At 48.3% G+C, this 25,268-nt stretch overlaps 12 non-coding genes and 31 pseudogenes across 12 annotated transcripts; 5 read left to right on the forward strand and 38 right to left on the reverse strand.

The window, feature by feature from the left end:
- Window positions 1-1,281: 1,281 nt before the first annotated feature.
- LOC148104794 (5S ribosomal RNA) lies at window positions 1,282-1,400 on the reverse strand (annotated as a pseudogene).
- A 390-nt stretch (window positions 1,401-1,790) lies between these two features.
- On the reverse strand, window positions 1,791-1,909 carry LOC148104795 (5S ribosomal RNA; annotated as a pseudogene).
- Window positions 1,910-2,298: 389 nt separating this feature from the next.
- On the reverse strand, window positions 2,299-2,417 carry LOC148104796 (5S ribosomal RNA). Its single transcript, XR_015718680.1, has one exon. It is a non-coding gene; the product is annotated as a 5S ribosomal RNA (ribosomal RNA).
- Window positions 2,418-2,807: 390 nt separating this feature from the next.
- On the reverse strand, window positions 2,808-2,926 carry LOC148104797 (5S ribosomal RNA; annotated as a pseudogene).
- Window positions 2,927-3,310: 384 nt separating this feature from the next.
- LOC148104798 (5S ribosomal RNA) lies at window positions 3,311-3,429 on the reverse strand (annotated as a pseudogene).
- Window positions 3,430-3,819: 390 nt separating this feature from the next.
- Window positions 3,820-3,938, reverse strand: LOC148104799 (5S ribosomal RNA). Its single transcript, XR_015718764.1, has one exon. It is a non-coding gene; the product is annotated as a 5S ribosomal RNA (ribosomal RNA).
- Window positions 3,939-4,327: 389 nt separating this feature from the next.
- LOC148104800 (5S ribosomal RNA) lies at window positions 4,328-4,446 on the reverse strand (annotated as a pseudogene).
- Window positions 4,447-4,836: 390 nt separating this feature from the next.
- LOC148104801 (5S ribosomal RNA) lies at window positions 4,837-4,955 on the reverse strand. Its single transcript, XR_015718765.1, has one exon. It is a non-coding gene; the product is annotated as a 5S ribosomal RNA (ribosomal RNA).
- A 390-nt stretch (window positions 4,956-5,345) lies between these two features.
- Window positions 5,346-5,464, reverse strand: LOC148104802 (5S ribosomal RNA; annotated as a pseudogene).
- Window positions 5,465-5,853: 389 nt separating this feature from the next.
- Window positions 5,854-5,972, reverse strand: LOC148104803 (5S ribosomal RNA; annotated as a pseudogene).
- A 389-nt stretch (window positions 5,973-6,361) lies between these two features.
- LOC148104804 (5S ribosomal RNA) lies at window positions 6,362-6,480 on the reverse strand (annotated as a pseudogene).
- A 390-nt stretch (window positions 6,481-6,870) lies between these two features.
- LOC148104805 (5S ribosomal RNA) lies at window positions 6,871-6,989 on the reverse strand (annotated as a pseudogene).
- A 390-nt stretch (window positions 6,990-7,379) lies between these two features.
- LOC148104806 (5S ribosomal RNA) lies at window positions 7,380-7,498 on the reverse strand (annotated as a pseudogene).
- A 390-nt stretch (window positions 7,499-7,888) lies between these two features.
- On the reverse strand, window positions 7,889-8,007 carry LOC148104807 (5S ribosomal RNA). Its single transcript, XR_015718808.1, has one exon. It is a non-coding gene; the product is annotated as a 5S ribosomal RNA (ribosomal RNA).
- A 390-nt stretch (window positions 8,008-8,397) lies between these two features.
- LOC148104808 (5S ribosomal RNA) lies at window positions 8,398-8,516 on the reverse strand (annotated as a pseudogene).
- Window positions 8,517-8,906: 390 nt separating this feature from the next.
- On the reverse strand, window positions 8,907-9,025 carry LOC148104809 (5S ribosomal RNA). The gene has a single exon (XR_015718766.1). It is a non-coding gene; the product is annotated as a 5S ribosomal RNA (ribosomal RNA).
- A 390-nt stretch (window positions 9,026-9,415) lies between these two features.
- LOC148104810 (5S ribosomal RNA) lies at window positions 9,416-9,534 on the reverse strand (annotated as a pseudogene).
- Window positions 9,535-9,923: 389 nt separating this feature from the next.
- LOC148104811 (5S ribosomal RNA) lies at window positions 9,924-10,042 on the reverse strand. The gene has a single exon (XR_015718767.1). It is a non-coding gene; the product is annotated as a 5S ribosomal RNA (ribosomal RNA).
- Window positions 10,043-10,431: 389 nt separating this feature from the next.
- Window positions 10,432-10,550, reverse strand: LOC148104812 (5S ribosomal RNA; annotated as a pseudogene).
- Window positions 10,551-10,940: 390 nt separating this feature from the next.
- Window positions 10,941-11,059, reverse strand: LOC148104813 (5S ribosomal RNA; annotated as a pseudogene).
- A 390-nt stretch (window positions 11,060-11,449) lies between these two features.
- Window positions 11,450-11,568, reverse strand: LOC148104814 (5S ribosomal RNA). Its single transcript, XR_015718768.1, has one exon. It is a non-coding gene; the product is annotated as a 5S ribosomal RNA (ribosomal RNA).
- Window positions 11,569-11,958: 390 nt separating this feature from the next.
- On the reverse strand, window positions 11,959-12,077 carry LOC148104815 (5S ribosomal RNA; annotated as a pseudogene).
- A 390-nt stretch (window positions 12,078-12,467) lies between these two features.
- LOC148104816 (5S ribosomal RNA) lies at window positions 12,468-12,586 on the reverse strand (annotated as a pseudogene).
- Window positions 12,587-12,937: 351 nt separating this feature from the next.
- On the reverse strand, window positions 12,938-13,056 carry LOC148104817 (5S ribosomal RNA; annotated as a pseudogene).
- Window positions 13,057-13,446: 390 nt separating this feature from the next.
- LOC148104818 (5S ribosomal RNA) lies at window positions 13,447-13,555 on the reverse strand (annotated as a pseudogene).
- Window positions 13,556-13,945: 390 nt separating this feature from the next.
- Window positions 13,946-14,054, reverse strand: LOC148104819 (5S ribosomal RNA; annotated as a pseudogene).
- A 384-nt stretch (window positions 14,055-14,438) lies between these two features.
- On the reverse strand, window positions 14,439-14,557 carry LOC148104820 (5S ribosomal RNA). Its single transcript, XR_015718679.1, has one exon. It is a non-coding gene; the product is annotated as a 5S ribosomal RNA (ribosomal RNA).
- Window positions 14,558-14,941: 384 nt separating this feature from the next.
- LOC148104821 (5S ribosomal RNA) lies at window positions 14,942-15,060 on the reverse strand. Its single transcript, XR_015718763.1, has one exon. It is a non-coding gene; the product is annotated as a 5S ribosomal RNA (ribosomal RNA).
- A 390-nt stretch (window positions 15,061-15,450) lies between these two features.
- Window positions 15,451-15,569, reverse strand: LOC148104822 (5S ribosomal RNA; annotated as a pseudogene).
- A 384-nt stretch (window positions 15,570-15,953) lies between these two features.
- On the reverse strand, window positions 15,954-16,073 carry LOC148104823 (5S ribosomal RNA; annotated as a pseudogene).
- Window positions 16,074-16,463: 390 nt separating this feature from the next.
- LOC148104824 (5S ribosomal RNA) lies at window positions 16,464-16,572 on the reverse strand (annotated as a pseudogene).
- A 384-nt stretch (window positions 16,573-16,956) lies between these two features.
- Window positions 16,957-17,075, reverse strand: LOC148104825 (5S ribosomal RNA). The gene has a single exon (XR_015718769.1). It is a non-coding gene; the product is annotated as a 5S ribosomal RNA (ribosomal RNA).
- A 390-nt stretch (window positions 17,076-17,465) lies between these two features.
- LOC148104826 (5S ribosomal RNA) lies at window positions 17,466-17,574 on the reverse strand (annotated as a pseudogene).
- A 390-nt stretch (window positions 17,575-17,964) lies between these two features.
- On the reverse strand, window positions 17,965-18,083 carry LOC148104827 (5S ribosomal RNA; annotated as a pseudogene).
- Window positions 18,084-18,473: 390 nt separating this feature from the next.
- Window positions 18,474-18,592, reverse strand: LOC148104828 (5S ribosomal RNA; annotated as a pseudogene).
- Window positions 18,593-18,982: 390 nt separating this feature from the next.
- LOC148104829 (5S ribosomal RNA) lies at window positions 18,983-19,101 on the reverse strand. The gene has a single exon (XR_015718770.1). It is a non-coding gene; the product is annotated as a 5S ribosomal RNA (ribosomal RNA).
- Window positions 19,102-19,446: 345 nt separating this feature from the next.
- LOC148104830 (5S ribosomal RNA) lies at window positions 19,447-19,565 on the reverse strand (annotated as a pseudogene).
- A 390-nt stretch (window positions 19,566-19,955) lies between these two features.
- Window positions 19,956-20,074, reverse strand: LOC148104831 (5S ribosomal RNA; annotated as a pseudogene).
- Window positions 20,075-20,436: 362 nt separating this feature from the next.
- On the forward strand, window positions 20,437-20,555 carry LOC148104832 (5S ribosomal RNA; annotated as a pseudogene).
- A 390-nt stretch (window positions 20,556-20,945) lies between these two features.
- On the forward strand, window positions 20,946-21,064 carry LOC148104833 (5S ribosomal RNA; annotated as a pseudogene).
- Window positions 21,065-21,453: 389 nt separating this feature from the next.
- Window positions 21,454-21,572, forward strand: LOC148104834 (5S ribosomal RNA; annotated as a pseudogene).
- Window positions 21,573-21,962: 390 nt separating this feature from the next.
- LOC148104835 (5S ribosomal RNA) lies at window positions 21,963-22,081 on the forward strand. The gene has a single exon (XR_015718771.1). It is a non-coding gene; the product is annotated as a 5S ribosomal RNA (ribosomal RNA).
- A 390-nt stretch (window positions 22,082-22,471) lies between these two features.
- LOC148104836 (5S ribosomal RNA) lies at window positions 22,472-22,590 on the forward strand (annotated as a pseudogene).
- Window positions 22,591-25,268: the final 2,678 nt, after the last annotated feature.

Raw genomic sequence — 25,268 nt, forward strand, 5'->3', positions numbered from 1 at the left:
GGCAGCTGCTTTGGGTCTTTTACAGTTTTTTCTGAATGCTTAACCCCTAACTGTGATTCTTATAGCACAATTCCTAAAACTATTAATACTTATAGCAAAACCACTCACTGAGTTTGCAAATCTAAAAGCACAAACACTGCTTTGCACTCAGTTTGCAATTTTGTAACACACACTTTGCAAAACTGTAGGCACAACTCACTGCTTACACTCAATTACCAAATTTCCAACACACTCCTAGCAAAATTATACACATGTATGGCTATCATTAACACTATTTTGCCAACTGTCTGGCACACTTTCACTTGTGAAAACTTTTTTAGATAATTAGTTCACTTTGCAATCAGCCTAAGCACTATAATACAGGTAAGCTCTGTGTGTGGAGTACAATGGAGGGAGCAGGAAGAGTGAGAAGTAGAGGAGGCCGAGGAAGAGGACGTGGAGGTGAAGAAGTAGGATGAAGAGGACGACAAGGACAAGGAGGAGCAAGAGGAGGATGAGAAGGGGGGAGAGGAGGACGAGGAGGGGGGAGAGGAAGGGTAAGAAGAGTAAGAAATAGAATTGCTGATGACATCAGAGCTACAATAGTGGACCATGTAATCAACCGTGGAATGACCCTGAGGGAAGCTGGCCAACGGGTTCAGCCTAACTCGAGCCACTACTCTGTAGCAAGCATCATAAGGACATTTTGAAATGAGAATCAGTTAGTACAGTCACTTTGCACTAAGATTTGTAGCACAACAATACCATAGATGTAAAAATACTGAAATTGTTACTTTACAGAATTGCTAGATGACCAGATGCTGGGGGCAGAGGAAGCATGTTCACTGCAGAACAAGAAACCCATATACTCAATATGGCGATTGCAAATAATCCTATACTTGGAAATAAACAATTATGTTTGTTTTGATGTGTGTGAATAATAGTACTTGAAGTTAACTGACATAGCCTACCTTGTGCACAGAGAAAGCAAAAGCCAGATGTGTTTTTTATTCATACCATCAGTGTGCAGTTAGCGCATTGTGTGCTTAGTAGATGATGGCTTGTGTGTACTGTTTGATACGAAAACACCATTTTTACGAAGGTGTGAAGAGTTAATCTAGCTGTGTTCGCTTTTGCAAGAGAACTACAATGTTTTGATAATTGGGTGACAGGTTTTCTTATTTGTGTGTAGAGTTTTGCAAAAATAGCCAATAGTTACAAAAAATGTGCTTAAGCAATCAGAAAAAACTGTAATACACCCCTTCTCTGGATAAAAAGCAGTTCAATGACATGAAAATGAAAGGCTTACAGCACCAGGTATTCCCAGTTAGTCTCCCATCCAAGTACTAACCAAGACCAGCCCTGCTTAGCTTCCGAGATCAGACGAGGTCAGGCGTGCTCAGGGTGGTATGGCCGTAAGCTGCTGCCCACAGCACAATGTGTCAATTTATGGAATCAAGTGATGAGGTTGCCAGTACCTGAAGTTACGAACACAATCCTATAACCCTACCTGCATGCTTGCTTAATACCCTAAGCCAAAGACTCAGTTTAGCATTTATCCAGCAGCACAGGCCCTGGATTTTTGAAGATGGCCTAAGGAACCAGCACAGGGCCTGGTGTGGTGTAGTTAGCTTCGGCCAGCAGCACTGGCCCTGGTGTGTTGTAGGTGGCCTCAGCCAGCAGAACAAGACATTGGTGAAAACAGTCAAAAGCAATGTTGTTAATGTGCCCTCATTAGTGGGCATCTGCTTTGGGTCTTTTAATACACCCCTTCTCTGGATCAAAAGCAGTTCAATGACATGAAAATGAAAGGCTTACAACACCAGGTATTCCCAGGCAGTCTCCCATCCAAGTACTAACCAAGCCCAGCCCTGCTTAGCTTCCGAGATCAGACGAGGTCAGGCGTGCTCAGGGTGGTATGGCCGTAAGCTGCTGCCCACAGCACAATGTGTCAATTTATGGAATCAAGTGATGAGGTGGCCAGTACCTGAAGTTACGAACACAATCCTATAACCCTACCTGCATGCTTGCCTAATACCCTAACCCAAAGACTCAGTTTAGCATTTATCCAGCAGCACAGGACCTGGAATTTGAAGATGGCCTCAGGAACCAGCACAGGGCCTGGTGTGGTGTAGTTAGCCTGGGCCAGCAGCACTGGCCCTGGTGTTTTATAGGTGGCCTCAGCCAGCAGAACAAGACATTGGTGAAAAAAGCCAAAAGCAATGTTGTTAATGTGCCCTCATTAATGGGCAGCTGCTTTGGGTCTTTTAATACACCTCTTCTCTGGATGAAAAGCAGTTCAATGACATTAAAATGAGAGGCTTACAGCACCAGGGATTCCCAGGCAGTCTCCCATCCAAGTACTAACCAAGCCCAGCCCTGCTTAGCTACCGAGATCTGACGAGATCAGGCGTGCTCAGGGTGGTATGGCCGTAAGCTGCTGCCCACAGCACAATGTGTCAATTTATGGAATCAAGTGATGAGGTGGCCAGTACCTGAAGTTACGAACACAATCCTATAACCCTACCTGCATGTTTGCCTAATACCCTAAGCCAAAGACTCAGTTTAGCATTTATCCAGCAGCACAGGCCCTGGATTTTTGAAGATGGCCTCAGGAACCAGCACAGGGCCTGGTGTGGTGTAGTTAGCCTCGGCCAGCAGCACTGGCCCTGGTGTGTTGTAGGTGGCCTCAGCCAGCAGAACAAGACATTGGTGAAAACAGCCAAAAGCAATGTCGTTAATGTGCCCTCATTAATGGGCAGCTGCTTTGGGTCTTTTAATAAACCCCTTCTCTGGATCAAAAGCAGTTCAATGACATGAAAATGAAAGGCTTACAGCACCAGGTATTCCCAGGCAGTTTCCCATCCAAGTACTAACCAAGCCCAGCCCTGCTTAGCTTCCGAGATCAGACGAGGTCAGGCGTGCTCAGGGTGGTATGGCCGTAAGCTGCTGCCCACAGCACAATGTGTCAATTTATGGAATCAAGTGATGAGGTGGCCAGTACCTGAAGTTACGAACACAATCCTATAACCCTACCTGCATGCTTGCCTAATACCCTAAGCCAAAGACTCAGTTTAGCATTTATCCAGCAGCACAGGCCCTGGATTTTTGAAGATGGCCTCAGGAACCAGCACAGGGCCTGGTGTGGTGTAGTTAGCCTCGGCCAGCAGCACTGGCCCTGGTGTGTTGTAGGTGGCCTCAGCCAGCAGAACAAGACATTGGTGAAAACAGCCAAAAGCAATGTCGTTAATGTGCCCTCATTAATGGGCAGCTGCTTTGGGTCTTTTAATACACCCCTTCTCTGGATCAAAAGCAGTTCAATGACATGAAAGGCTTACAGCACCAGGTATTCCCAGGCAGTCTCCCATCCAAGTACTAACCAAGCCCAGCCCTGCTTAACTTCCGAGATCAGACGAGGTCAGGCGTGCTTAGGGTGGTATGGCCGTAAGCTGCTGCCCACAGCACAATGTGTCAATTTATGGAATCAAGTGATGAGGTGGCCAGTACCTGAAGTTACGAACAAAATCCTATAACCCTACCTGCATGCTTGCCTAATACCCTAACCCAAAGACTCAGTTTAGCATTTATCCAGCAGCACAGGCCCTGGACTTTTGAAGATGGCCTCAGGAACCAGCACAGGGCCTGGTGTGGTGTAGTTAGCCTCGGCCAGCAGCACTGGCCCTGGTGTGTTGTAGGTGGCCTCAGCCAGCAGAACAAGATATTGGTGAAAACAGCCAAAAGCAATGTTGTTAATGTGCCCTCATTAATGGGCAGCTGCTTTGGGTGTTTTAATACACCCCTTCTCTGGATCAAAAGCAGTTCAATGACATGAAAATGAAAGGCTTACAGCACCAGGTATTCCCAGGCAGTCTCCCATCCAAGTACTAACCAAGCCCAGCCCTGCTTAGCTTCCGAGATCAGACGAGGTCAGGCGTGCTCAGGGTGGTATGGCCGTAAGCTGCTGCCCACACCACAATGTGTCAATTTATGGAATCAAGTGATGAGGTGGCCAGTACCTGAAGTTACGAACACAATCCTATAACCCTACCTGCATGCTTGCCTAATACCCTAACACAAAGACTCAGTTTAGCATTTATCCAGCAGCACAGGACCTGGAATTTGAAGATGGCCTCAGGAACCAGCACAGGGCCTGGTGTGGTGTAGTTAGCCTCGGCCAGCAGCACTGGCCCTGGTGTTTAATAGGTGGCCTCAGCCAGCAGAACAAGACATTGGTGAAAACAGCCAAAAGCAATGTTGTTAATGTGCCCTCATTAATGGGCAGCTGCTTTGGGTCTTTTAATACACCCCTTCTCTGGATCAAAAGCAGTTCAATGACATGAAAATGAAAGGCTTACAGCACCAGGTATTCCCAGGCAGTCTCCCATCCAAGTACTAACCAAGCCCAGCCCTGCTTAGCTACCGAGATCTGACGAGGTCAGGGGTGCTCAGGGTGGTATGGCCGTGAGCTGCTGCCCACAGCACAATGTGTCAATTTATGGAATCAAGTGATGAGGTGGCCAGTACCTGAAGTTACGAACACAATCCTATAACCCTACCTGCATGCTTGCCTAATACCCTAAGCCAAAGACTCAGTTTAGCATTCATCCAGCAGCACAGGCCCTGGATTTTTGAAGATGGCCTCAGGAACCAGCACAGGGCCTGGTGTGGTGTAGTTAGCCTCGGCCAGCAGCACTGGCCCTGGTGTGTTGTAGGTGGCCTCAGCCAGCAGAACAAGACATTGGTGAAAACAGCCAAAAGCAATGTCGTTAATGTGCCCTCATTAATGGGCATCTGCTTTGGGTCTTTTAATACACCCCTTCTCTGGATCAAAAGCAGTTCAATGACATGAAAATGATAGGCTTACAGCACCAGGTATTCCCAGGCAGTCTCCCATCCAAGTACTAACCAAGCCCAGCCCTGCTTAGCTTCCGAGATCAGACGAGGTCAGGCGTGCTCAGGGTGGTATGGCCGTAAGCTGCTGCCCACAGCACAATGTGTCAATTTATGGAATCAAGTGATGAGGTGGACAGTACCTGAAGTTACGAACAAAATCCTATAACCCTACCTTCATGCTTGCCTAATACCCTAACCCAAAGACTCAGTTTAGCATTCATCCAGCAGCACAGGCCCTGGATTTTTGAAGATGGCCTCAGGAACCAGAACAGGGCCTGGTGTGGTGTAGTTAGCCTCGGCCAGCAGCACTGGCCCTGGTGTGTTGTAGGTGGCCTCAGCCAGCAGAACAAGACATTGGTGAAAACAGCCAAAAGCAATGTCGTTAATGTGCCCTCATTAATGGGCAGCTGCTTTGGGTCTTTTAATACACCCCTTCTCTGGATCAAAAGCAGTTCAATGACATGAAAATGAAAGGCTTAAAGCACCAGGTATTCCCAGGCAGTCTCCCATCCAAGTACTAACCAAGCCCAGCCCTGCTTAGCTTCCGAGATCAGACGAGGTCAGGCGTGCTCAGGGTGGTATGGCCGTAAGCTGCTGCCCACAGCACAATGTGTCAATTTATGGAATCAAGTGATGAGGTGGCCAGTACCTGAAGTTACGAACACAATCCTATAACCCTACCTGCATTGTTGCCTAATACCCTAACCCAAAGACTCAGTTTAGCATTTATCCAGCAGCACAGGCCCTGGATTTTTGAAGATGGCCTCAGGAACCAGCACAGGGCCTGGTGTGGTGTAGTTAGCCTCGGCCAGCAGCACTGGCCCTGGTGTGTTGTAGGTGGCCTCAGCCAGCAGAACAAGACATTGATGAAAACAGCCAAAAGCAATGTCGTTAATGTGCCCTCATTAATGGGCAGCTGCTTGGGTCTTTTAATACACCCCTTCTCTGGATCAAAAGCAGTTCAATGACATGAAAATGAAAGGCTTACAGCACCAGGTATTCCCAGGCAGTCTCCCATCCAAGTACTAACCAAGCCCAGCGCTGCTTAGCTTCCGAGATCAGACGAGGTCAGGCGTGCTCAGGGTGGTATGGCCGTAAGCTGCTGCCCACAGCACAATGTGTCAATTTATGGAATCAAGTGATGAGGTGGCCAGTACCTGAAGTTACGAACACAATCCTATAACCCTACCTGCATTGTTGCCTAATACCCTAAGCCAAAGACTCAGTTTAGCATTTATCCAGCAGCACAGGCCCTGGATTTTTGAAGATGGCCTCAGGAACCAGCACAGGGCCTGGTGTGGTGTAGTTAGCCTCGGCCAGCAGCACTGGCCCTGGTGTGTTGTAGGTGGCCTCAGCCAGCAGAACAAGACATTGATGAAAACAGCCAAAAGCAATGTCGTTAATGTGCCCTCATTAATGGGCAGCTGCTTGGGTCTTTTAATACACCCCTTCTCTGGATCAAAAGCAGTTCAATGACATGAAAATGAAAGGCTTACAGCACCAGGTATTCCCAGGCAGTCTCCCATCCAAGTACTAACCAAGCCCAGCCCTGCCTAGCTTCCGAGATCAGACGAGGTCAGGCGTGCTCAGGGTGGTATGGCCGTAAGCTGCTGCCCACAGCACAATGTGTCAATTTATGGAATCAAGTGATGAGGTGGCCAGTACCTGAAGTTAAGAACACAATCCTATGACCCTACCTGCATGCTTGCCTAATACGCTAAGCCAAAGACTCAGTTTAGCATTTATCCAGCAGCACAGGCCCTGGATTTTTGAAGATGGCCTCAGGAACCAGCACAGGGCCTGGTGTGGTGTAGTTAGCCTCGGCCAGCAGCACTGGCCCTGGTGTGTTGTAGGTGGCCTCAGCCAGCAGAACAAGACATTGGTGAAAACAGCCAAAAGCAATGTCGTTAATGTGCCCTCATTAATGGGCAGGTTCTTTGGGTCTTTTAATACACCCCTTCTCTGGATCAAAAGCAGTTCAATGACATGAAAATGAAAGGCTTACAGCACCAGGTATTCCCAGGCAGTCTCCCATTCAAGTACTAACCAAGCCCAGCCCTGCTTAGCTTCCGAGATCAGACGAGGTCAGGCGTGCTCAGGGTGGTATGGCCGTAAGCTGCTGCCCACAGCACAATGTGTCAATTTATGGAATCAAGTGATGAGGTGGCCAGTACCTGAAGTTACGAACACAATCCTATAACCCTACCTGCATGCTTGCCTAATACCCAAACCCAAAGACTCAGTTTAGCATTTATCCAGCAGCACAGGCCCTGGATTTTTGAAGATGGCCTCAGGAACAAGAACAGGGCCTGGTGTGGTGTAGTTAGCCTCGGCCAGCAGCACTGGCCCTGGTGTGTTGTAGGTGGCCTCAGCCAGCAGAACAAGACATTGGTGAAAACAGCCAAAAGCAATGTTGTTATTGTTCCCTGATTAATGGGCATCTGCTTTGGGTCTTTTAATACACCCCTTCTCTGGATCAAAAGCAGTTCAATGACATGAAAATGAAAGGCTTACAGCACCAGGTATTCCCAGGCAGTCTCCCATCCAAATACTAACCAAGCCCAACCCTGCTTAGCTTCCGAGATCAGACGTGGTCAGGCGTGCTCAGGGTGGTATGGCCGTAAGCTGCTGCCCACAGCACAATGTGTCAATTTATGGAATCAAGTGATGAGGTGGCCAGTACCTGAAGTTACGAACACAATCCTATAACCCTACCTGCATGCTTGCCTAATACCCTAAGCCAAAGACTCAGTTTAGCATTTATCCAGCAGCACGGGCCCTGGATTTTTGAAGATGGCCTCAGGAACCAGCACAGGGCCTGGTGTGGTGTAGTTAGCCTCGGCCAGCAGCACTGGCCCTGGTGTGTTGTAGGTGGCCTCAGCCAGCAGAACAAGACATTGGTGAAAACAGCCAAAAGCAATGTTGTTAATGTGCCCTCCTTAATGGGCAGCTGCTTTGGGTCTTTTAATACACGCCTTCTCTGGATCAAAAGCAGTTCAATGACATGAAAATGAAAGGCTTACAGCACCAGGTATTCCCAGGAAGTCTCCCATTCAAGTACTAACCAAGCCCAGCCCTGCTTAGCTTCCGAGATCAGACGAGGTCAGGTGTGTTCAGGGTGGTATGGCCGTAAGCTGCTGCCCACAGCACAATGTGTCAATTTATGGAATCAAGTGATGAGGTGGCCAGTACCTGAAGTTACGAACACAATCCTATAACCCTACCTGCATGCTTGCCTAATACCCTAACCCAAAGACTCAGTTTAGCATTCATCCAGCAGCACAGGCCCTGGATTTTTGAAGATGGCCTCAGGAACCAGCACAGGGCCTGGTGTGGTGTAGTTAGCCTCGGCCAGCAGCACTGGCCCTGGTGTGTTTTAGGTGGCCTCAGCCAGCAGAACAAGACATTGGTGAAAACAGCCAAAAGCAATGTCGTTAATGTGCCCTCATTAATGGGCATCTGCTTTGGATCTTTTAATACACCCCTTCTCTGGAACAAAAGCAGTTCAATGACATGAAAATGAAAGGCTTACAGCACCAGATATTTCCAGGCAGTCTCCCATCCAAGTACTAACCAAGCCCAGCCCTGCTTAGCTTCCGAGATCAGACGAGGTCAGGCGTGCTCAGGGTGGTATGGCCGTAAGCTGCTGCCCACAGCACAATGTGTCAATTTATGGAATCAAGTGATGAGGTGGCCAGTACCTGAAGTTACAAACACAATCCTATAACCCTACCTGCATGCTTGCCTAATACCCTAAGCCAAAGACTCAGTTTAGCATTTATCCAGCAGCACGGGCCCTGGATTTTTGAAGATGGCCTCAGGAACCAGCACAGGGCCTGGTGTGGTGTAGTTAGCCTCGGCCAGCAGCACTGGCCCTGGTGTGTTGTAGGTGGCCTCAGCCAGCAGAACAAGACATTGGTGAAAACAGCCAAAAGCAATGTTGTTAATGTGCCCTCATTAATGGGCAGCTGCTTTGGGTCTTTTAATACACGCCTTCTCTGGATCAAAAGCAGTTCAATGACATGAAAATGAAAGGCTTACAGCACCAGGTATTCCCAGGCAGTCTCCCATCCAAGTACTAACCAAGCCCAGCCCTGCTTAGCTTCCGAGATCAGACGAGGTCAGGCGTGCTCAGGGTGGTATGGCCGTAAGCTGCTGCCCACAGCACAATGTGTCAATTTATGGAATCAAGTGATGAGGTGGCCAGTACCTGAAGTTACGAACACAATCCTATAACCCTACCTGCATGCTTTCCTAATACCCTAACCCAAAGACTCAGTTTAGCATTCATCCAGCAGCACAGGCCCTGGATTTTTGAAGATGGCCTCAGGAACCAGCACAGGGCCTGGTGTGGTGTAGTTAGCCTCGGCCAGCAGCACTGGCCCTGGTGTGTTTTCTGTGGCCTCAGCCAGCAGAACAAGACATTGGTGAAAACAGCCAAAAGCAATGTCGTTAATGTGCCCACATTAATGGGCATCTGCTTTGGATCTTTTAATACACCCCTTCTCTGGAACAAAAGCAGTTCAATGACATGAAAATGAAAGGCTTACAGCACCAGGTATTTCCAGGCATTCTCCCATCCAAGTACTAACCAAGCCCAGCCCTGCTTAGCTTCCGAGATCAGACGAGGTCAGGCGTGCTCAGGGTGGTATGGCCGTAAGCTGCTGCCCACAGCACAATGTGTCAATTTATGGAATCAAGTGATGAGGTGGCCAGTACCTGAAGTTACGAACACAATCCTATAACCCTACCTGCATTGTTGCCTAATACCCTAACCCAAAGACTCAGTTTAGCATTTATCCAGCAGCACAGGCCCTGGATTTTTGAAGATGGCCTCAGGAACCAGCACAGGGCCTGGTGTGGTGTAGTTAGCCTCGGCCAGCAGCACTGGCCCTGGTGTGTTGTAGGTGGCCTCAGCCAGCAGAACAAGACATTGATGAAAACAGCCAAAAGCAATGTCGTTAATGTGCCCTCATTAATGGGCAGCTGCTTGGGTCTTTTAATACACCCCTTCTCTGGATCAAAAGCAGTTCAATGACATGAAAATGAAAGGCTTACAGCACCAGGTATTCCCAGGCAGTCTCCCATCCAAGTACTAACCAAGCCCAGCCCTGCTTAGCTTCCGAGATCAGACGAGGTCAGGCGTGCTCAGGGTGGTATGGCCGTAAGCTGCTGCCCACAGCACAATGTGTCAATTTATGGAATCAAGTGATGAGGTGGCCAGTACCTGAAGTTACGAACACAATCCTATAACCCTACCTGCATTGTTGCCTAATACCCTAAGCCAAAGACTCAGTTTAGCATTTATCCAGCAGCACAGGCCCTGGATTTTTGAAGATGGCCTCAGGAACCAGCACAGGGCCTGGTGTGGTGTAGTTAGCCTCGGCCAGCAGCACTGGCCCTGGTGTGTTGTAGGTGGCCTCAGCCAGCAGAACAAGACATTGATGAAAACAGCCAAAAGCAATGTCGTTAATGTGCCCTCCTTAATGGGCAGCTGCTTGGGTCTTTTAATACACGCCTTCTCTGGATCAAAAGCAGTTCAATGACATGAAAATGAAAGGCTTACAGCACCAGGTATTCCCAGGAAGTCTCCCATTCAAGTACTAACCAAGCCCAGCGCTGCTTAGCTTCCGAGATCAGACGAGGTCAGGTGTGTTCAGGGTGGTATGGCCGTAAGCTGCTGCCCACAGCACAATGTGTCAATTTATGGAATCAAGTGATGAGGTGGCCAGTACCTGAAGTTACGAACACAATCCTATAACCCTACCTGCATGCTTGCCTAATACCCTAACCCAAAGACTCAGTTTAGCATTCATCCAGCAGCACAGGCCCTGGATTTTTGAAGATGGCCTCAGGAACCAGCACAGGGCCTGGTGTGGTGTAGTTAGCCTCGGCCAGCAGCACTGGCCCTGGTGTGTTTTAGGTGGCCTCAGCCAGCAGAACAAGACATTGGTGAAAACAGCCAAAAGCAATGTCGTTAATGTGCCCTCATTAATGGGCATCTGCTTTGGATCTTTTAATACACCCCTTCTCTGGAACAAAAGCAGTTCAATGACATGAAAATGAAAGGCTTACAGCACCAGATATTTCCAGGCAGTCTCCCATCCAAGTACTAACCAAGCCCAGCCCTGCTTAGCTTCCGAGATCAGACGAGGTCAGGCGTGCTCAGGGTGGTATGGCCGTAAGCTGCTGCCCACAGCACAATGTGTCAATTTATGGAATCAAGTGATGAGGTGGCCAGTACCTGAAGTTACAAACACAATCCTATAACCCTACCTGCATGCTTGCCTAATACCCTAAGCCAAAGACTCAGTTTAGCATTTATCCAGCAGCACGGGCCCTGGATTTTTGAAGATGGCCTCAGGAACCAGCACAGGGCCTGGTGTGGTGTAGTTAGCCTCGGCCAGCAGCACTGGCCCTGGTGTGTTGTAGGTGGCCTCAGCCAGCAGAACAAGACATTGGTGAAAACAGCCAAAAGCAATGTTGTTAATGTGCCCTCATTAATGGGCAGCTGCTTTGGGTCTTTTAATACACGCCTTCTCTGGATCAAAAGCAGTTCAATGACATGAAAATGAAAGGCTTACAGCACCAGGTATTCCCAGGCAGTCTCCCATCCAAGTACTAACCAAGCCCAGCCCTGCTTAGCTTCCGAGATCAGACGAGGTCAGGCGTGCTCAGGGTGGTATGGCCGTAAGCTGCTGCCCACAGCACAATGTGTCAATTTATGGAATCAAGTGATGAGGTGGCCAGTACCTGAAGTTACGAACACAATCCTATAACCCTACCTGCATGCTTTCCTAATACCCTAACCCAAAGACTCAGTTTAGCATTCATCCAGCAGCACAGGCCCTGGATTTTTGAAGATGGCCTCAGGAACCAGCACAGGGCCTGGTGTGGTGTAGTTAGCCTCGGCCAGCAGCACTGGCCCTGGTGTGTTTTTTGTGGCCTCAGCCAGCAGAACAAGACATTGGTGAAAACAGCCAAAAGCAATGTCGTTAATGTGCCCACATTAATGGGCATCTGCTTTGGATCTTTTAATACACCCCTTCTCTGGAACAAAAGCAGTTCAATGACATGAAAATGAAAGGCTTACAGCACCAGGTATTTCCAGGCATTCTCCCATCCAAGTACTAACCAAGCCCAGCCCTGCTTAGCTTCCGAGATCAGACGAGGTCAGGCGTGCTCAGGGTGGTATGGCCGTAAGCTGCTGCCCACAGCACAATGTGTCAATTTATGGAATCAAGTGATGAGGTGGCCAGTACCTGAAGTTACGAACACAATCCTATAACCCTACCTGCATGCTTGCGTCATACCCTAACCCAAAGACTCAGTTTAGCATTTATCCAGCAGCACAGGACCAGGATTTTTGAAGATGGCCTCAGGAACCAGCACAGGGCCTGGTGTGGTGTAGTTAGCCTTGGCCAGCAGCACTGGCCCGGGTGTGTTGTAGGTGGCCTTAGCCAGCAGAACAAGACATTGGTGAAAACAGCCAAAAGCAATGTCGTTAATGTGCCCTCATTAATGGGCAGCTGCTTTGGGTCTTTTAATACACCCCTTCTCTGGATCAAAAGCAGTTCAATGACATGAAGATGAAAGGCTTACAGCACCATGTATTCCCTGGCAGTCTCCCATCCAAGTACTAACCAAGCCCAGCCCTGTTTAGCTTCCGAGATCAGACGAGGTCAGGCGTGTTCAGGGTGGTATGGCTGTAAGCTGCTGCCCACAGCACAATGTGTCAATTTATGGAATCAAGTGATGAGGTGGCCAGTACCTGAAGTTACGAACACAATCCTATAACCCTACCGGCATGCTTGCCTAATACCCTAAGCCAAAGACTCAGTTTAGCATTTATCCAGCAGCACGGGCCCTGGATTTTTGAAGATGGCCTCAGGAACCAGCACAGGGCCTGGTGTGTTGTAGGTGGCCTCAGCCAGCAGAACAAGACATTGGTGAAAACAGCCAAAAGCAATGTCGTTAATGTGCCCTCATTAATGGGCAGCTGCTTTGGGTCTTTTAATACACCCCTTCTCTGGATCAAAAGCAGTTCAATGACATGAAAATGAAAGGCTTACAGCACCAGGTATTCCCAGGCAGTCTCCCATCCAAGTACTAACCAAGCCCAGCCCTGCTTAGCTTCCGAGATCAGACGAGGTCAGGGGTGCTCAGGGTGGTATGGCCGTAAGCTGCTGCCCACAGCACAATGTGTCAATTTATGGAATCAAGTGATGAGGTGGCCAGTACCTGAAGTTACGAACACAATCCTATAACCCTACCTGCATGCTTGCCTAATACCCTAAGCCAAAGACTCAGTTTAGCATTTATCCAGCAGCACAGGCCCTGGATTTTTGAAGATGGCCTCAGGAACCAGCACAGGGCCTGGTGTGGTGTAGTTAGCCTCGGCCAGCAGCACTGGCCCTGGTGTGTTGTAGGTGGCCTCAGCCAGCAGAACAAGACATTGGTGAAAACAGCCAAAAGCAATGTCGTTAATGTGCCCTCATTAATGGGCAGCTGCTTTGGCTCTTTTAATACACCCCTTCTCTGAATCAAAAGCAGTTCAATGACATGAAAATGAAAGGCTTACAGCACCAGGTATTCCCCCATCCAAGTACTAACTAAGCCCAGCCCTGCTTAGCTTCCGAGATCTGACGAGGTCAGGCGTGCTCAGGGTGGTATGGCCGTAAGCTGCTGCCCACAGCACAATGTGTCAATTTATGGAATCAAGTGATGAGGTGGCCAGTACCTGAAGTTACGAACACAATCCTATAACCCTACCTGCATGCTTGCCTCATACCCTAACCCAAAGACTCAGTTTAGCATTTATCCAGCAGCACAGGCCCTGGATTTTTGAAGATGGTCTCAGGAACCAGCACAGGGCCTGGTGTGGTGTAGTTAGCCTCGGCCAGCAGCACTGGCCCTGGTGTGTTGTAGGTGGCCTCAGCCAGCAGAACAAGACATTGGTGAAAACAGCCAAAAGCAATGTCGTTAATGTGCCCTCATTAATGGGCAGCTGCTTTGGGTCTTTTAATACACCCCTTCTCTGGATCAAAAGCAGTTCAATGACATGAAAATGAAAGGCTTACAGCACCAGGTATTCCCAGGCAGTCTCCCATCCAAGTACTAACCAAGCCCAGCCCTGCTTAGCTTCCGAGATCAGACGAGGTCAGGGTGGTATGGCCGTAAGCTGCTGCCCACAGCACAATGTGTCAATTTATGGAATCAAGTGATGAGGTGGCCAGTACCTGAAGTTACGAACACAATCCTATAACCCTACCTGCATGCTTGCCTAATACCCTAAGCCAAAGACTCAGTTTAGCATTTATCCAGCAGCACAGGCCCTGGATTTTTGAAGATGGCCTCAGGAACCAGCACAGGGCCTCGTGTGGTGTAGTTAGCCTCGGCCAGCAGCACTGGCCCTGGTGTGTTGTAGGTGGCCTCAGCCAGCAGAACAAGACATTGGTGAAAACAGCCAAAAGCAATGTCGTTAATGTGCCCTCATTAATGGGCAGCTGCTTTGGGTCTTTTAATACACCCCTTCTCTGGATCAAAAGCAGTTCAATGACATGAAAGCCTTACAGCACCAGGTATTCCCAGGCAGTCTCCCATCCAAGTACTAACCAAGCCCAGCCCTGCTTAACTTCCGAGACCAGACGAGGTCAGGCGTGCTCAGGGTGGTATGGCCGTAAGCTGCTGCCTATAGCACAATGTGTCAATTTATGGAATCAAGTGATGAGGTGCCCAGTACCTGAAGTTTCGAACACAATCCTATAACCCTACCTGCATGCTTGCCTAATACCCTAACCCAAAGACTCAGTTTAGCATTTATCCAGCAGCACAGGCCCTGGATTTTTGAAGATGGCCTCAGGAACCTGAACAGGGCCTGGTGTGGTGTAGTTAGCCTCGGCCAGCAGCACTGGCCCTGGTGTGTTGTATGTGGCCTCAGCCAGCAGAACAAGACATTGGTGAAAACAGCCAAAAGCAATGTCGTTAATGTGCCCTCATTAATGGGGAGCTGCTTTGGGTCTTTTAATACACCCCTTCTCTGGATCAAAAGCAGTTCAATGACATGAAAGGCTTACAGCACCAGGTATTCCCAGGCAGTCTCCCATCCAAGTACTAACCAAGCCCAGCCCTGCTTAACTTCCGAGACCAGACGAGGTCAGGCGTGCTCAGGGTGGTATGGCCGTAAGCTGCTGCCCATAGCACAATGTGTCAATTTATGGAATCAAGTGATGAGGTGCCCAGTACCTGAAGTTTCGAACACAATCCTATAACCCTACCTGCATGCTTGCCTAATACCCTAAGCCAAAGACTCAGTTTAGCATTTATCCAGCAGCACAGGCCCTGGATTTTTGAAGATGGCCTCAGGAACCAGCACAGGGCCTGGTGTGGTGTAGTTAGCCTCGGCCAGCAGCACTGGCCCTGGTGTGTTGTAGCTGGCCTCAACCAGCAGAACAAGACATTGGTGAAAACAGCCAAAAGCAATGTCGTTAATGTGCCCTCATTAATGGGCAGCTGCTTTGGGTCTTTTAATACACCCCTTCTCTGGATCAAAAGCAGTTCAATGACAGGAAAATGAAAGGCTTACAGCACCAGGTATTCCCAGGCAGTCTCCCATCCAAGTACTAACCAAGCCCAGCCCTGCTTAGCTTCCGAAATCAGACGAGGTCAGGCGTGCTCAGGGTGGTATGGCCGTAAGCTGCTGCCCACAGCACAATGTGTCAATTTATGGAATCAAGTGATGAGGTGGCCAGTACCTGAAGTTACGAACACAATCCTATAACCCTACCTGCATGCTTGCCTAATACCTTAAGCCAAAGACTCAGTTTAGCATTTATCCAGCAGCACAGGCCCTGGAGTTTTGAAGATGGCCTCAGGAACCAGCACAGGGCCTGGTGTGGTGTAGTTAGCCTCGGCCAACAGCACTGGCCCTGGTGTGTTGAAGGTGGCCTCAGCCAGCAGAACAAGACATTGGTGAAAACAGCCAAAAGCAATGTAGTTAATGTGCCCTCATTAATGGGCAGCTGCTTTGGGTCTTTTAATACACCCCTTCTCTGGATCAAAAGCAGTTCAATGACATGAAAGGCTTACAGCACCAGGTATTCCCCGGCAGTCTCCCATCCAAGTACTAACCAAGCCCAAGCCCTGCTTAGCTCACGAGATCAGACGAGGTCCGGCATACTCAGGGTGGTATGGCCGTAAGTTGCTGCCCACAGCACAATGTGTCAATTTATGGAATCAAGTGATGAGGTGGCCAGTACCTGAAGTTACGAACACAATCCTATAACCCTACCTGCATGCTTGCCTCATACCCTAAGCCAAAGACTCAGTTTAGCATTTATCCAGCAGCACAGGCCCTGGATTTTTGAAGATGGTCTCAGGAACCAGCACAGGGCCTGGTGTGGTGTAGTTAGCCTCGGCCAGCAGCACTGGCCCTGGTGTGTTGTAGGTGGCCTCAGCCAGCAGAACAAGACATTGGTGAAAACAGCCAAAAGCAATGTCGTTAATGTGCCCTCATTAATGGGCAGCTGCTTTGGGTCTTTTAATACACCCCTTCTCTGGATCAAAAGCAGTTCAATGACATGAAAATGAAAGGCTTACAGCACCAGGTATTCCCAGGCAGTCTCCCATCCAAGTACTAACCAAGCCCAGCCCTGCTTAGCTTCCGAGATCAGACGAGGTCAGGGTGGTATGGCCGTAAGCTGCTGCCCACAGCACAATGTGTCAATTTATGGAATCAAGTGATGAGGTGGCCAGTACCTGAAGTTACGAACACAATCCTATAACCCTACCTGCATGCTTGCCTAATACCCTAAGCCAAAGACTCAGTTTAGCATTTATCCAGCAGCACAGGCCCTGGATTTTTGAAGATGGCCTCAGGAACCAGCACAGGGCCTCGTGTGGTGTAGTTAGCCTCGGCCAGCAGCACTGGCCCTGGTGTGTTGTAGGTGGCCTCAGCCAGCAGAACAAGACATTGGTGAAAACAGCCAAAAGCAATGTCGTTAATGTGCCCTCATTAATGGGCAGCTGCTTTGGGTCTTTTAATACACCCCTTCTCTGGATCAAAAGCAGTTCAATGACATGAAAGGCTTACAGCACCAGGTATTCCCAGGCAGTCTCCCATCCAAGTACTAACCAAGCCCAGCCCTGCTTAGCTTCCGAGATCAGACGAGGTCAGGCGTGCTCAGGGTGGTATGGCCGTAAGCTGCTGCCCACAGCACAATGTGTCAATTTATGGAATCAAGTGATGAGGTGGCCAGTACCTGAAGTTACGAACACAATCCTATAACCCTACCTGCATTGTTGCCTAATACCCTAAGCCAAAGACTCAGTTTAGCATTTATCCAGCAGCACAGGCCCTGGATTTTTGAAGATGGCCTCAGGAACCAGCACACGGCCTGGTGTGGTGTAGTTAGCCTCGGCCAGCAGCACTGGCCCTGGTGTGTTGTAGGTGGCCTCAGCCAGCAGAACAAGACATTGGTGAAAACAGCCAAAAGCAATGTTGTTAATGTGCCCTCATTAATGGGCAGCTGCTTTAGGTCTTTTAATACACCCCTTCTCTGGATCAAAAGCAGTTCAATGACATGAAAATGAAAGACTTACAGCACCAGGTATTCCCCCATCCAAGTACTAACCAAGCCCAGCCCTGCTTAGCTTCCGAGATCTGACGAGGTCAGGCGTGCTCAGGGTGGTATGGCCGTAAGCTGCTGCCCACAGCACAATGTGTCAATTTATGGAATCAAGTGATGAGGTGGCCAGTACCTGAAGTTACGAACACAATCCTATAACCCTACCTGCATGCTTTCCTAATACCCTAACCCAAAGACTCAGTTTAGCATTCATCCAGCAGCACAGGCCCTGGATTTTTGAAGATGGCCTCAGGAACCAGCACAGGGCCTGGTGTGGTGTAGTTAGCCTCGGCCAGCAGCACTGGCCCTGGTGTGTTGTAGGTGGCCTCAGCCAGCAGAACAAGACATTGGTGAAAACAGCCAAAAGCAATGTCGTTAATGTGCCCTCATTAATGGGCAGCTGCTTTGGGTCTTTTAATACACCCCTTCTCTGGATCAAAAGCAGTTCAAAGACATGAAAATGAGAGGCTTACAGCACCAGGTATTCCCAGGCAGTCTCCCATCCAAGTACAAACCAAGCCCAGGCCTGCTTAGCTACCGAGATCTGACGAGGTCAGGCGTGCTCAGGGTGGTATGGCCGTAAGCTGCTGCCCACAGCACAATGTGTCAATTTATGGAATCAAGTGATGAGGTGGCCAGTACCTGAAGTTACGAACACAATCCTATAACCCTACCTGCATGCTTGCCTAATACCCTAAGCCAAAGACAAAGTTTAGCATTTATCCAGCAGCACAGGCCCTGGATTTTTGAAGATGGCCTCAGGAACCAGAAGAGGGCCTGGTGTGGTGTAGTTAGCCTCGGCCAGCAGCACTGGCCCTGGTGTGTTGTAGGTGGCCTGAGCCAGCAGAACAAGACATTGGTGAAAACAGCCAAGAGCAATGTCGTTAATGTGCCCTCATTAATGGGCAGCTGCTTTGGGTCTTTTAATACACCCCTTCTCTGGATCAAAAGCAGTTCAATGACATGAAAATGAAAGGCTTACAGCACCAGGTATTCCCAGGCAGTCTCCCATCCAAGTACTAATCAAGCCCAGCACTGCTTAGCTTCCGAGATCAGACGAGGTCAGGCGTTCTCAGGGTGGTATGGCCGTAAGCTGCTCCCCAGAACACAATGTGTCAATTTATGGAATCAAGTGATGAGGTGGCCAGTACCTGAAGTTACGAACACAATCCTATAACCCTACCTGCATGCTTGCCTAATACCCTAAGCCAAAGACTCAGTTTAGCATTTAACCAGCAGCACAGGCCCTGGATTTTTGAAGATGGCCTCAGGAACCAGCACAGGGCCTGGTGTGGTGTAGTTAGCCTCGGCCAGCAGCACTGGCCCTGGTGTGTTGTAGGTGGCGTCAGCCAGCAGAACAAGACATTGGTGAAAACAGCCAAAAGCAATGTTGTTAATGTGCCCTCATTAATGGGCAGCTGCTTTGGGTCTTTTAACACACCCCTTCTCTGGATCAAAAGCAGTTCAATGACATGAAAATGAAAGGCTTACAGCACCAGGTATTCCCAGGCAGTCTCCCATCCAAGTACTAACCAAGCCCAGCCCTGCTTAGCTTCCGAGATCAGACGAGGTCAGGCGTGCTCAGGGTGGTATGGCCGTAAGCTGCTGCCCACACCACAATGTGTCAATTTATGGAATCAAGTGATGAGGTGGCCAGTACCTGAAGTTACGAACACAATCCTATAACCCTACCTGCATGCTTGCCTAATACCCTAACCCAAAGACTCAGTTTAGCATTTATCCAGCAGCACGGGCCCTGGATTTTTGAAGATGGCCTCAGGAACCAGCACAGGGCCTGGTGGGTTGTAGGTGGCCTCAGCCAGCAGAACAAGACATTGGTGAAAACAGCCAAAAGCAATGTCGTTAATGTGCCCTCATTAATGGGCAGCTGCTTTGGGTCTTTTAATACACCCCTTCTCTGGATCTAAAGCAGTTCAATGACATGAAAGGCTTACAGCACAAGGTATTCTCAGGCAGTCTCCCATCCAAGTACTAACCAAGCCCAGCCCTGCTTAACTTCCGAGATCAGACGAGGTCAGGCGTGCTCAAGGTGGTATGGCCGTAAGCTGCTGTCTAAAGCACAATGTGTCAATTTATGGAATCAAGTGATGAGGTGGCCAGTACCTGAAGTTACGAACACAATCCTATAACCCTACCTGCACGCTTGCCTAATACCCTAACCCAAAGACTCAGTTTAGCATTTATCCAGCAGCACAGGCCCTGGATTTTTGAAGATGGCCTCAGGAACCAGCACAGGGCCTGGTGTGGTGTAGTTAGCCTCGGCCAGCAGCACTGGCCCTGGTGTGTTGTAGGTGGCCTCAGCCAGCAGAACAAGACATTGGTGAAAACAGCCAAAAGCAATGTTGTTAATGTGCCCTCATTAATGGGCAGCTGCTTTGGGTCTTTTAATACACCCCTTCTCTGGATCAAAAGCAGTTCAATGACATGAAAATGAAAGGCTTACAGCACCAGGTATTTCCAGGCAGTCTCCCATCCAAGTACTAACCAAGCCCAGCCCTGCTTAGCTTCCGAGATCAGACGAGGTCAGGCGTGCTCAGGGTGGTATGGCCGTAAGCTGCTGCCCACACCACAATGTGTCAATTTATGGAATCAAGTGATGAGGTGGCCAGTACCTGAAGTTACGAACACAATCCTATAACCCTACCTGCATGCTTGCCTAATACCCTAAGCCAAAGACTCAGTTTAGCATTTATCCAGCAGCACAGGCCCTGGATTTTTGAAGATGGCCTCAGGAACCAGCACAGGGCCTGGTGTGGTGTAGTTAGCCTCGGCCAGCAGCACTGGCCCTGGTGTGTTGTAGGTGGCCTCAGCCAGCAGAACAAGACATTGGTGAAAACAGCCAAAAGCAATGTCGTTAATGTGCCCTCATTAATAATCACTTGATCCCATAAATTTACACATTGTGCTGTGGGCAGTAGCTTATGGCCATACCACCCTGAGCACGCCTGACCTCGTCAGATCTCGGTAGCTAAGCAGGGCTGGGCTTTGTTAGTACTTGGATGGGAGACTGCCTGGGAATACCTGGTGCTGTAAGCCTCTCATTTTCATGTCATTGAACTGCTTTTGATCCAGAGAAGGGGTGTATTAAAAGACCCAAAGCAGCTGCCCATTAATGAGGGCACATTAACGACATTGCTTTTGGCTGTTTTCACCAATGTCTTGTTCTGCTGGCTGAGGCCACCTACAACACACCAGGGCCAGTGCTGCTGGCCGAGGCTAACTACACCACACCAGGCCCTGTGCTGGTTCCTGAGGCCATCTTCAAAAATCCAGGGCCTGTGCTGCTGGATGAATGCTCAACTGAGTCTTTGGGTTAGGGTATGAGGCAAGCATGCAGGTAGGGTTATAGGATTGTGTCCGTAACTTCAGGTACTGGCCACCTCATCACTTGATTCCATAAATTGACACATTGTGCTATGGGCAGCAGCTTACGGCCATACCACCCTGAGCACGCCTGACCTCGTCTGATCTCGGAAGCTAAGCAGGGCTGGGCTTGGTTAGTACTTGGATGGGAGACTTCCTGGGAATAACTGGTGCTGTAAGCCTTTCATTTTCATGTCATTGAACTGCTTTTGATCCAGAGAAGGGGTGTATTAAAAGACCCAAAGCAGATGCACATTAATGAGGGCACATTAACAACATTGCTTTTGGCTGTTTTCACCAATGTCTTGTTCTGCTGGCTCAGGCCACCTACAAAACACCAGGGCCAGTGCTGCTGGCCGAGGCTAACTACACCACACCAGGCCCTGTGCTGGTTCCTGAGGCCATCTTCAAATTCCAGGTCCTGTGCTTCTGGATAAATGCTAAAATGAGTCTTTGGGTTAGGGTATTAGGCAAGCATGCAGGTAGGGTTATAGGATTGTGTTCGTAACTTCAGGTACTGGCCACCTCATCACTTGATTCCATAAATTGAAACATTGTGCTGTGGGCAGCAGCTTACGGCCATACCACCCTGAGCACGCCTGACCTCGTCTGATCTCGGAAGCTAAGCAGGGCTGGGCTATGTTAGTACTTGGATGGGAGACTGCCTGGGAATACCTGGTGCTGTAAGCCTTTCATTTTCATGTCATTGAACTGCTTTTGATCCAGAGAAGGGGTGTATTAAAAGACCCAAAGCAGATGCCCATTAATGAGGGCACATTAACAACATTGCTTTTGGCTGTTTTCACCAATGTCTTGTTCTGCTGGCTGAGGCCACCTACAACACACCAGGGCCAGTGCTGCTGGCCGAGGCTAACTACACCACACCAGGCCCTGTGCTGGTTCCTGAGGCCATCTTCAAAAATCCAGGGCCTGTGCTGCTGGATAAATGCTAAACTGAGCCTTTGGGTTAGGGTATTAGGCAAGCATGCAGGTAGGGTTATAGGATTGTGTTCGTAACTTCAGGTACTGGCCACCTCATCACTTGATTCCATAAATTGACACATTGTGCTGTGGGCAGCAGCTTACGGCCATACCACCCTGAGCACGCCTGACCTCGTCTGATCTCGGAAGCTAAGCAGGGCTGGGCTTGGTTAGTACTTGGATGGGAGACTGCCTGGGAATACCTGGTGCTGTAAGCCTTTCATTTTCATGTCATTGAACTGCTTTTGATTCAGAGAAGGTGTGTATTAAAAGACCCAAAGCACCTGCCCATTAATGAGGGCACATTAAAGACATTGCTTTTGGCTGTTTTCACCAATGTCTTGTTCTGCTGGGTGAGGCCACCTACAACACACCAGGGCCAGTGCTGCTGGCCGAGGCTAACTACACCACACCAGGCCCTGTGCTGGTTCCTGAGACCATCTTCAAAAATCCAGGGCCTGTGCTGCTGGATAAATGCTAAACTGAGTGTTTGGGTTAGGGTATGAGGCAAGCATGCAGGTAGGGTTATATTATTGTGTTCGTAACTTCAGGTACTAGCCACCTCATCACTTGATTCCATAAATTGACACATTGTGCTGGTGGCAGCAGCTTACTGCCATACCACCCTGAGCACGCCTGACCTCGTCTGATCTCGGAAGCTAAGCAGGGCTGGGCTTGGTTAGTACTTGAATGGGAGACTGCCTGGGAATACCTGGCGCTGTAAGCCTTTCATTTTCATGTCATTGAACTGCTTTTGATCCAGAGAAGGGGTCTATTAAAAGACCCAAAGCAGATGCCCATTAATGAGGGCACATTAACAACATTGCTTTTGGCTGTTTTCACCAATGTCTTGTTCTGCTGCCTGAGGCCACCTACAACACACAGGGCCAGTGCTGCTGGCTGAGGCTAACTACACCACACCAGGCCCTGTGCTGGTTCCTGAGGCCATCTTCAAAAATCCAGGGCCTGTGCTGCTGGATAAATGCTAAACTGAGTCTTTGGGTTAGGGTATTAGGCAAGCATGCAGGTAGGGTTATATACGGTGGCCCTGAAGTGCAAATCACACCAACAAATTGCTAAACACAACAACAAAATTGAGAGGCCCTGAAGTGCAAATCACACCAACAAATTGCTAAACACAACAACAAAATTGAGAAACACAAAAACAAATGGAGAATCACAAAAAAAAATTGAGAAGCACAAAAACAAAATTGAGAAGCACAAAAACAAAACTGAGAATCACAAAATCAAATTAAGAAGCACAAAAACAAAACTGAGAATCACAAAATCAAATTAAGAAGCACAAAAACAAAATTGAGAAGCACAAAAACAAAACTGAGAATCACAAAATCAAATTAAGAAGCACAAAAACAAAACTGAGAATCACAAAATCAAATTAAGAAGCACAAAAACAAAAGAAGAATCACAAAAACAAAATGAGAAGCCCAATTTCATTAAGAAAACCGGAAAGGGTAGGTACCAGTCGGCAACAGGAGACATCACTGATTGGACGTCCGCGCTGTTCATCTTTGGAACCGGAAGTTACTCTGCCTGTAGCGCATTTTTTTCAAACATGAACATTAGCGGTGACCCAAACATAGCTGTCGCTATTCGAGAATATTTTGATTCAGGACATACATACGAGGTGATACTGGATATGCTCAAGTGTAATCGTGACATTTCAATTAGTATGCGTACACTGAAAACGCATTTAAAAGAATCTGGACTGTACAGACGAGGCAACTATTCTCCACTTCCTGAGGTGAGGCGTGCCATTTTGTCCGAGCTTCGAGGACCAGGACAATTGTTTGGATATCGGACCATGTGGCAAGTTCTCAAACAAAAACACAAGCTGCGTGTCAAGCGTGATGTAGTTATGAGGCTGTTGAGACAACTAAATCCTCAAGGAATCGCTCTGAGAACTCGAAGGAGGTTCACAAGACGCACGTATCACTCCATGGGGCCCAATTACATATGGCATCTATTATAAACTGAAACCCTTTGGCTTGGCCCTGTCAGGATGTATAGATGGCTTTTCAAGAAGACTGATGTGGCTTGTGTGTGGAGCAACAAACAACAACCCGGCTGTTATAGCTCACAATTATATAAACTGTGTAAAGAGTCTTGGTGTGATACCAATGAGATTACGAACAGACTTCGGGACTGAGAATGGGACTATGGCAGCAATACAGTGTACCCTCCGTCACGCGCACACGGACTATTATGCTGGATCGTCAAGCCACAGTTACGGATCATCTACTGTGAATCAGCGCATCGAGTCATGGTGGTCTTATTTCAGAAGAGGAAGGTGGGTACATTTGTGTCTGGTAGGTGTAAGCTACAGTGAAAGCTGATCAGATCGTTTTTTGTTTTTTTTTTACATGCATTTAAGAAAATAGAGTAGCGTCCTGCTGGACGTGTTGAAAAGTTGGATGAGATAGACGTTAACAGCCGTCACTTTATTGCAGGAACTCAAAATGGTCACTGTCAGCTGTTGTGCCGAAATGATCATGCTTGCCTAGATTTAACGACGCCAATACAAAATGAAAAACTCAGACCAAACTCTCCACTCCTCACAATCAACACACAGAACAGAGTGAAAAGAATACAGCATTTTTAACAAGAACATTACTGCAGGGTCGCTACAATATTTATGGAAAACTAATATGCATTACTTTGTTTGACATCCATTTGTGGCATGTTTTAAATGGGACCAAAATGTAACAAACCCTATAAAATGACCAAGAACAAAGCTAAATTGATTCTTAAATATTAATTATATACCCAGGTCTCAGTTTTGGATGGACCTTTTTGGAGACCTAAGAGACTCTGGAAACTTAAATGGAAGCCACGAACACCAATGCTTGCTGAGATTCTGCTTCAGAGGGGTTCTACAGAAAGACCTGGATGAATGCAAAGACCTCTGGAACAAACACAGGATCCGGCCAAGCAGACTTGCATCGTGTCCAGGGGGGATTCCAAACGAACTCTATCTCTTGCCTCACAGGTATTTGAGTTCTTAACAAAATGAATTAACCTTTTGCATCAAACTAAATGCAAGGTGTTGTTATTGCTTAAGTTGGTTAATATATATTCATAATTTTACACATAAGTATGATAGAGCAGTTTATAACATGTCACTGCATGCGTTGATTTATATAGTTCCATATTGTCAGCAAAAAATCCTTCACTGTTCTATTTTCATTTTGCAGATATGGTTCAAGAGACTGTGGATTTGCTGTTGAGGAGAGGGAACTGGATGTGTTTCCCGAGGAGGGGCTACCGGTTGGATTGTGTGGTGATCCAAACATTGAGGAATATTTACAACAGGCTGTACAACAAAACACACTGCAGCAGCCACAAGACTGGGAATCGGCCACAGAACTGTATTTGGCCCTGAAGGAC

This window comes from Neolamprologus brichardi, chromosome 3 (assembly GCF_056152115.1).
Source record: "Neolamprologus brichardi isolate AB-2024 chromosome 3, ASM5615211v1, whole genome shotgun sequence".
Taxonomy (NCBI): Eukaryota; Metazoa; Chordata; class Actinopteri; order Cichliformes; family Cichlidae; genus Neolamprologus; species Neolamprologus brichardi.